Raw genomic sequence first — 9189 nt, forward strand, 5'->3', positions numbered from 1 at the left:
CCCTTCTGAAATGACGGACATCAGCGAGCTTGAGGATCATTACAATCATACAATATCTAAAATAATTGACATTATAGCCCCTCTAAAACTTAAAAGAATACAGATCAAAGATAAAAACCCATGGTTCAAAGGGTCACTTAATGAAGAAAGACGTAAACGCAGATTAACAGAACGAAAATGGAGACAAACTCCTTCATCCAGCCACTTAAAACAATTAAGAATGTCCAGAAAAACCTACAATAAAAGCGTACTTAAATCAAAAAAATATTTTTTTTAAATTCACTTGAAAATGCAAATAACAGATCGAGGAAACTCTTCGATCTGCTAAAAGAACAATCAAACAGATTAACCAAATCTTCCCTATTAACATCTAAATCAGAACTGAACTGTGAAGTTCTTCAACAAATTTTACCGATAAAGCTAGATCATTGGAGAGAGAACTCAAGAATAATGCTTAAAAAGCCTCAAACCTAAGGAGTAACAAGTGAGGAACCCTGCCCTACCGACACAAGTAATGCCCAAAAATAATGCTCATTGGTCAACCTACAAACTTCAGCATGACATTGCCAAAATATTACTATCTCTGAAACCAAGTACCCATAAACCAAATGGTCATCCCCTACTGGACTAGGATAATTAAAGAATCGCTTGCCCAAGGATAATTTCCGGACTGTCTAAAAACCGGCCAGGTTATCCCTCTCTTAAAGAAACCTACAGAGAACCCATCGGACCCAAACAACTTTCGTCCGGTAACAACCATTCCCGTACTAGCCACAGTACTCGAAAAATGGGCTCAAAAACAATTAAGTCAACACATCACTGAATTTGAACTACTAAATGACTGACAATCAGGGTTCAGATCAAAGCACAGTACGGAAACAACAATCCTACACATAGTAGATGATGCTCTGCTGGCACTCGATCGTAATGAAACCTGTCTCCTGATCCTTCTTGACCCATCATCTGCATTTGACACAGTAAACCATCCCAAATTATTAGAACGCCTGGAGAATAGGCTGGGCTTATCGGGAACAGCCCTGAAATGGTTATATTTCTTCCTAGAGAACAGATCGCAAAGCTTCCTGGTGGACAACAAGCTATCCCCACCATCTTCGATTCAAATAGGGGTTCCACAAGGATCAACTCTATCCCCTTCACTATTCAATCTGTACATGGAACCATTACCTGAAGTACTGCATCAGACTAACATTCCCTTTCACATGTATGCAGATGCCACCCAGCTGTATATGAAGATATCATCACCGGAAGAGGTCAACACTATGATGAACCAAGCACTTAAGAGAACCGTTGAATGGCTAGCTGACAATCATCGTAAGCTCAACTCACAAAAAAACAAATTCCTTCTGATCTCCCCTCCTAAAAGTTCAGCCAAGATTAAAGAATGGACCAAGATGATCAAGGCACTAAACGGTGCCCCGATTATAGTTGACTCAACTAAATCCCTTGTTATCACACTGGATAAAGAATTAAACATGCGAGCCCACATCAACACAATGGCAAAAAACGCTTGTTTTCATCTGAGTTACCTCAGAAAATTGAAGCCATTCATTGAACCCGGTGATCTTAAAATGGCAGTCCAGGCGGTGGTCATATCAAGAAATAATGACCTCTTTAGAGGCGTGTTAGCTTTAGGGGCTTTAGAAGCTTTGGGGGCATGTGAGCTTTTTGGGACTAGAAGAGATAGGAGAGGAGAGGGAGCAGATGAGGCCAGACATCATATGAGTTAGGCATGTGAACTTCGCGGGTGCAGCCTGGGAGGAGATTGCGTCCGAGGAGAGACAGAGGGAGGTGGGAGCCTTTGCTCATATTTTTTTAGAGAGTCCTTGCACGTCATATTTTTGGCAAGGCAGATCACATTCCTCTGTGGTCTTGTGAAGAGCGGGCTGTCTTTCTGTGAAGCACAGAGACGTAGATGAGCAGACCAGGGCTGAGACTGCAGCTGATAGAAATGGTTTAGATTTAAATGCTAAAACTCTAAGTAGGCTTTGACTAACTAACTAGTTTTGAAAAGATTTGTCTTATGCATTTATTTCTCTTTATGGGAGATTTTTGCCAATTATTAATTATTGATTAGCCTTGCAAACTCACTCTTGAATTATATTTTTCCTGAAACTCTTTAAAGAGTTCTGACTGACATAGAATTAGGGGGTTTTCCTCCTTATGCAACCTATAATATGTTTGTATTAATTCTATTTTTCCTTTTTTCAATTCTGTAACCTGAATGATATTTGACTAATGATTAAAGGGTCAGAGAACTTTAACTTTTAACTAGAAAATAAAACCCTTTAAAAACTCACAATTCTCTTTATTGGCTTAAATATTAATTGCATTTTTGATTTTTCATGTTTTTCTAAAGTCTCCTGAAGGTAATATTCAGTGGAAAGGGTCCAGTATCTTTACAGCGGTAAATTAGAGGTAAATTAAGTTTTGCATTGAGAAATTACCGTGAAATTACCGCTGTATCAATAGTGACTGCTGAGATTTTCATAATTACCACCATCATTCTTATACGCATGACTTGTAAAGCAATAATGTATAATAAATAGCTTTACATTGTAAAACATCAATTATTGTGCGTGTTTACTGTTTTCGAATACCTGGGGTGGGCTCTGTGCTTTTTTTTATAAGATCAAATGTAGATGAAATTTTCTCACAGTGGGTTGTGTGCCTCCTAACACTCCCTATCTAAAAGAGCCTAACTTGCTAGAAAGAGGAGTAAGGGACACAGTCCAGTTCGCATTTGCTCTGAAGAACGTATGATAGTTACATTTCTTTTTGGGGCTGCTATGCTCTCGAAGGTTGAGGGATCACAACACTATCCGTGGTAAAAGGGTGTATCCAGGGCATACTGTCTCTGATCAAAGATGTCTCTGCCAACTTGGGATGGAGGTTCCTTTCATGATCATAAAGACACATTTATCACATGATTTCCAGTAGTAACCAGAGTCCAAGCACCAAAGACATATCTTGTGGGTGTTTGACATGCATCTGCTTTCTGCAGTCTACTCTTCGCATGGATTGAATTCAGGAAAGATATCTTCCCTAGCATACTGTAGAAGAAATGTTTAGAGTCAACGGAAGACTGATAAAGTTGGGGGTGGAACTTGGCATCTGCATCGAAGGACACAGAAAGGAAAGAAACTGATGTCAGCCTGCAGGGGTGATGTTTAAATGGGGCTTCGCTTAATCACTTCCAGGGCCGTATGGTGTCACCGCAACCTATCAGGATGTATTAGCATTTCTGAAAAATACTCCAGACCCAGTCTGGCGACTGGGGATATTTGAAAGGTCACAAATCTGCATTTAGAAGTGTCCATCACAATTAAGAACACTTCCTGGTCAAGGCTGAGGTCTAGAGCTCCGTGAAGGGAAATCCCAGTTCAGAGAATATGTACACCTGAGCTGAGAGCCTTTCTTGGTGTTGAAGCAACAGCCTCTTCAGATCCCACTGACGGGAGCACACCTCTGCCATCTGGTGTGAGGCAAAAACAGGACCCACAAGGCCTAGCACACACAAGGCGGTGAGGCCTAGCATACACAAGGCCTTCAGGAATGCCATCTGAGCTTGAGGTAGACATATTGGAATCATCATGCGAATATCTGTAATCTTCAGAGGAGGAGGAAAAGTCATCATGAAAGATGTGTTGAGCACTGCCCGATAAAGGTCAGTCTCTGTGTTGGAGGGAGGTAAGACCTCAGATGTAAATGTAAATGTCCAGTATTTGTAAAGCGCAAACAATTACCCGAAGGTGTCAAGGCGCTGGGGGCCGTCAGGAAGATTAAGCGAGCTATTGGCCAGAGTCACATGGTGCTGGGCTGATCTGCCACCGGTGCCGGGGATCGAACGGTGAGCCCCTAGGTTCCGGAGTCAGTCGCCCTGGCCGCTGCGCCACACCTCTTCCACATGTAGAGAAAAAATCCCTGGTAATAGAGGAGTGTCATTGTCCACTGGAGATGGTCCATGTATAGAAATACTCAGATTTTTGCACCCTAATAACTTTGTCCCCATTTGACGAATCTCCCAAAAACGTTCCAGACCTATAGCTTTTTCTACACTCGCAGAGAATAAGAAATTTTGTGACGATTGGTTAAGAGAGTGCAAATATAAAAGGGGTGCCCCAAAACACATTTTTCCACTAATGCATTTTTCATAAACTTTTGTATCGGATGTAGTGCGAAAACAGATGAACGGATTTTCATGAAATTTGGCAGGATTATAAATCATTTTGAGCAGGTGACCCATTTGGGTGCTACAGGGAAGTATTTTGTAAGTTATAAGTAAGGCTCCCTGTTTTCGTTTTTTACGGATTTGTACAGATAAATACAGACAAAAAAACAATGTGTTTTCTGTCTGCATTTATTTTTAAAAGTGGATAAATACAAAAAAATGTGCTGTTTTTAAGTGACTCTCAGTGCTGTCTTTCATGAATTATAGGCATAGCCCAACAGCTGAGCAGATAGAGAGCATGGGAAATTAAAAAAATAGGATGAAATTTCTTAAAATAACTGCATGTGTCAATATACATTTGTGGTATAATGCTAGTATTTACCAGTGGATGTATTGTTATGTAATATTTGGCTTAAATAGCTAAAACACAACAGACCTCAACGTAGGAGTGCGTTTCTATCAGTTAAATAAATATGGAAATGTACAGTTTTATGAATTTATTTATAGGCAAAACACAAAATAAATATGGATATATACAGATAAAAAGGCCCAAAAATAAATATGGATAAATACAGACAGAAATGTTAAAAACATAAATACCATAAAACCAAAAGCCCTAGTTATAAGGCATTTTAACTTCGTGATATCTGTTGTTGCAGTAGTTTCACAAACTTTTGGGGTGTTTTGCGAAAGTACCATGGTACATAGCGATGACAGGGCATTATGTGATTGGCTAATGACTGCCTTTACAAACGTTAAAGCCAGCCATGTTGTTTTAAATACACTTTGGCTGTGCTCTAGATTACAGCTTTAGCTATGGATAAGTATCAGGTTTTCATAATTTTTCCTTACCTATTAACAGTTATTTAAGTGTTAATAGCTAGGAGTATTTATGTATAAGTTTCTATGGGCCTCATGTAGGTAACATACTATTTACCGATTCATAAATACCGAATTTTACCGATTCGGTATTTATGAATCGGTAAACAGTATGTAGGTAAATAATCGGTAATTATTACCGATTCGGTAAATATCGGTATTTATGAATCGGTATTTACCGAATCGGTAATAATGCATCCCTTCCCATTCATTCCTATGGGCCTGGAGGCCCATAGGAATGAATGGGAAGCCAGTTACTATTACCGATTCGGTAAATACCGAATCGGTAATAGGGGAGGCATTATCATGGGTGGCAGGGTGTCACATTGACACCCTGTTGCACCCCTGATTCGTGCATGTGTGCACATGTGGCGCACATACATGCCCTAAGGGCATGTATGTCTGCCACATGGCGCTTTACAAATAGCACAAAAATGCTTTTTGTAAGGTATTCGACATTTACCATCAACTTGTAGTTGGTGGTAAATAATGAATCCAGACACCAATAATGCACTCACTTGAGTGCCCCCTACATTGCATTTCTGAATTCGGTATTTACTGAATCGGTATTTTACCGATTTCTTAAAATTCCGATTCGGTAAATACCGAATCCAGAAATCAGCCACCTACATCTCAAGTGCCTCAATACTGGTCGGTAACGGGATATTTACCTATTTTCGGCCATTACCGACCGGTATTGAGGTACCTACATGAGGCCCTATATATTTAAAAATAAATGTACAGAAAAGTACCCTAGTACTTAATTTTAAATAAAGTTTTCAAAAAATAAAAATACACTGTAATACACTATATTTTACTAATATAATGTACTACAATATTTGGTGTATTTTTTACAGATTTATTTACAAAAAACTCTACATAGTTCTGCTGTAATACCTACAAATTACTGCACGACTTACAAAAATGTTTTTAAAAATGCATGGTTCTCGACAAAGTGCAGAAAAATATATAGAAAAATATAAATAAATGTGTCTGCCTAATAGCACTTTATTAAAGTGATAATAGGTAGGGAACAACAATTAAACCTACTACTTACCTATATATAAGGCCCTCACCCAGAACACAGCGAAAGTGTGCTGAAAACTACAAGGCTGCTTTTTACGTTTTGTAAAATCAGCTGTTAGCCTCTACTGTGGTAAACGTCATCACAATCTAGAAGTATTTAAAACACTTATAACTGTTACATCACTTACACAATTTAGACCTACTATCAAAAATTACAATTTACACCTTATAATGTATATTCCTGCCACATTACATCTACATTCTTTTACCCACTTTTACCCTATGTCTGTTTCAAGGACCTCACTCCACTCCATACTATGTCACTCTCCACCACTGTGTGTTATTATACTCTATGCCACCACATTCTACGACACTCCAGGTTACGCCACTCCACTGTACAACACCACATTTTACACTATTGCACTCTGCCACTCCACGAAACTCCAGTGTACACCTCTCAACTGTGTGCCATTACACTGTACACAACTCCACTCTATGCTACTACACTCAACGCCACTCCACTGTATGCTATTTCACTGTATACTGCTTTGCTCTACAGCACTCCAATCTATGACACTACATTCCACTCTACTGCACATCACTACATCCAACCCAGTTTCACTTTAAAACACTCCACTCTTTGGTATCCCACTCTAAACCACTACACTCTAAGCCACTCCACTGTATGCTATACCACTCTTCGACACTCCAGTCTGTGCTATTCCACTGTAGACACAACACTGCATCCCATTCCACTTTATGCTACTCCATTCTAAACCACTGCGCCTTGAGCCACTCCACTCTATGCCACTCAACAGTATACTTTTAGATTATTTGCCAATCCACCCTCCACTATTTCACTGTACACCAGTACACTGCATCTCAATCCATGCTGCCAGTGGATGCCACTCTATCCCACTCCAGAGTACACTATTCCACTGTACGGCATCCCACTCTGCTATTCCAATGTGTCCAACTACACTGTTTCTCACTCCACTCTATGCCACTCCACTTTACATCACTCCACTTTATGCCACTCTCTTGTATGCTATTCCACTGTGCGCCACTCTACACCACTCCACTGTATGTTGTTCCACTGTACCCCACTCCACTATACACTATTCCATTGTACGCCACTCCACCAATCGCTATTCCATTTTACGCTATTTCAGTGTATGCTACTCCACTGTATACCACTTCACTGTACGACACTTCTCTACTCCACTCCACTGTATTCCACTCCACTGTAGGCCACTCCACTCTACGTCTCGCCCCTCTACACTATTCTTGTGTACGCCATTCCACTCTAACTCCAGCCACTCCACTGGAATCTGCTCAACACTGTACTCCACTCAGTCTATGTATTCCACTCTACCACACTATACTCCACTCTATGGTACTCCACTGTACAAAGAACTCCTGTCAATGCCAGTGTACAACACTCTACTTTACTTTTTACCACTGTACGGCACTCTACTACACTTTAGGCAACTCCCTCTACACTGCTCCACCCCACTTCACTATGCTGTCCTCTGAGAGACACTCCTCTACTCTACTCTACTCCACTACTACACTCTATGCCGCTCCACTGAAAGCTACTCTATGCCACTCAACTATAGGACAGTCTATACCACTCAACCATACTGTACCGCACTCTACTCTTCACTCAACTCTACGCCACTCCACTGTACAACACTGTAATCCACTCTGTTCTACTCCACTCTACAACACTGACATTCTACAGCACGCCAGTCCACTCCACTGTACCTCATATTATACCACAATACTTTACATCACTGTATGTTACGCCAGTCCACTTCATGCCACTCCACTGCATGACACTTTACCAAATTCTATGGCACTCTACAAGACTCTACTACACTTTGTGCCCCTGTACCGAACTGTATTCCACTCTATGCCGCTACATTGTTGAACCCTCTACGTAACTCTATGCACCTACACTCCACAACACTTTCCAACTCCGTACAACACCACACTCCACTGTACTGTACAAGACGTCACTCCAATTCATAACAGTTTACTTGACTCTACACTACACCTGTCCACTCAAGTGCAGTGCACAACATGCCATTGCACTGTATGACACTTTAATCCACTGTAGGCTATGCTCCTCCATGACACTACACTCTGATACTCTCCTCCATTCCACTGTACGATACTCCACTTAACAATACTCCACTCTGCGACACTGGACTCTAAGATTTGAAACATATTTTTATCAAAAAAACATTAAAGTTCACTGAAAAACCAAAGGTTAAACCTTTGTTGAAGTTAGACAATCTTTATTATTGCTATACAAACCAAACTTAAAATACACAAACATTAGAAATGCTAAAGTAATATGTACACCTTAAATTTATAATGTACACATCACCTTTAAATTACTATAACTTTATTTTTAATATACAAGCAAAACTTAATACACAAATTTAAAAATTCTAAAGTTAAATAGAATATAGGCGAAACGCGTCATGGCGGTGCTTGCCATACCTGTGGATTAAAATATTTGCACCGATAAGACTGGGTCCGCTTCGTCCTTTTCTACCAGCTTGAATACTGCGGCGAAGTATATATATATATATATATATATATATATATATATATATATATATATATATATACACACAATGGAGCCGTATTTAACGGGCAGTGTCACTTCGCACGAAAAATTCTTACTGACAAGGTTTAGGCTCAATATTTTTCATCACCTTTTAATCAGACCAAAACTAGACAATTTTAATAAAACTGCTGCTCCCTGTGGCTGCGACGGAATGTCTCCACAGGACATGCTGCATTTTATTTTTTTATGTAAATTTTATGAATATCCGCGCAGACGTTACCTGGTTGCCCTGTTAAAAAAACTTAATTTTAACCAAATTAGACCAGCCCTTGTGTATCTTCAGCTCCTGTATAGTCATAGTGTTTTACATGTATTAGAATTTTAAAAATTAACTGTTAAAATGAGGAACTGCCTGGATCAATGATGCTGCATTGTTTAACTCATGATTAGTTTAACCACTGGAATACCTTTTTAACACCTACCAAACCTGATAGTATTTGCACTTTCTTTTAAA

The sequence above is a fragment of the Triturus cristatus genome, chromosome 7, assembly GCF_964204655.1.
Source record: "Triturus cristatus chromosome 7, aTriCri1.1, whole genome shotgun sequence".
In the NCBI taxonomy this organism is placed as follows: domain Eukaryota; kingdom Metazoa; phylum Chordata; class Amphibia; order Caudata; family Salamandridae; genus Triturus; species Triturus cristatus.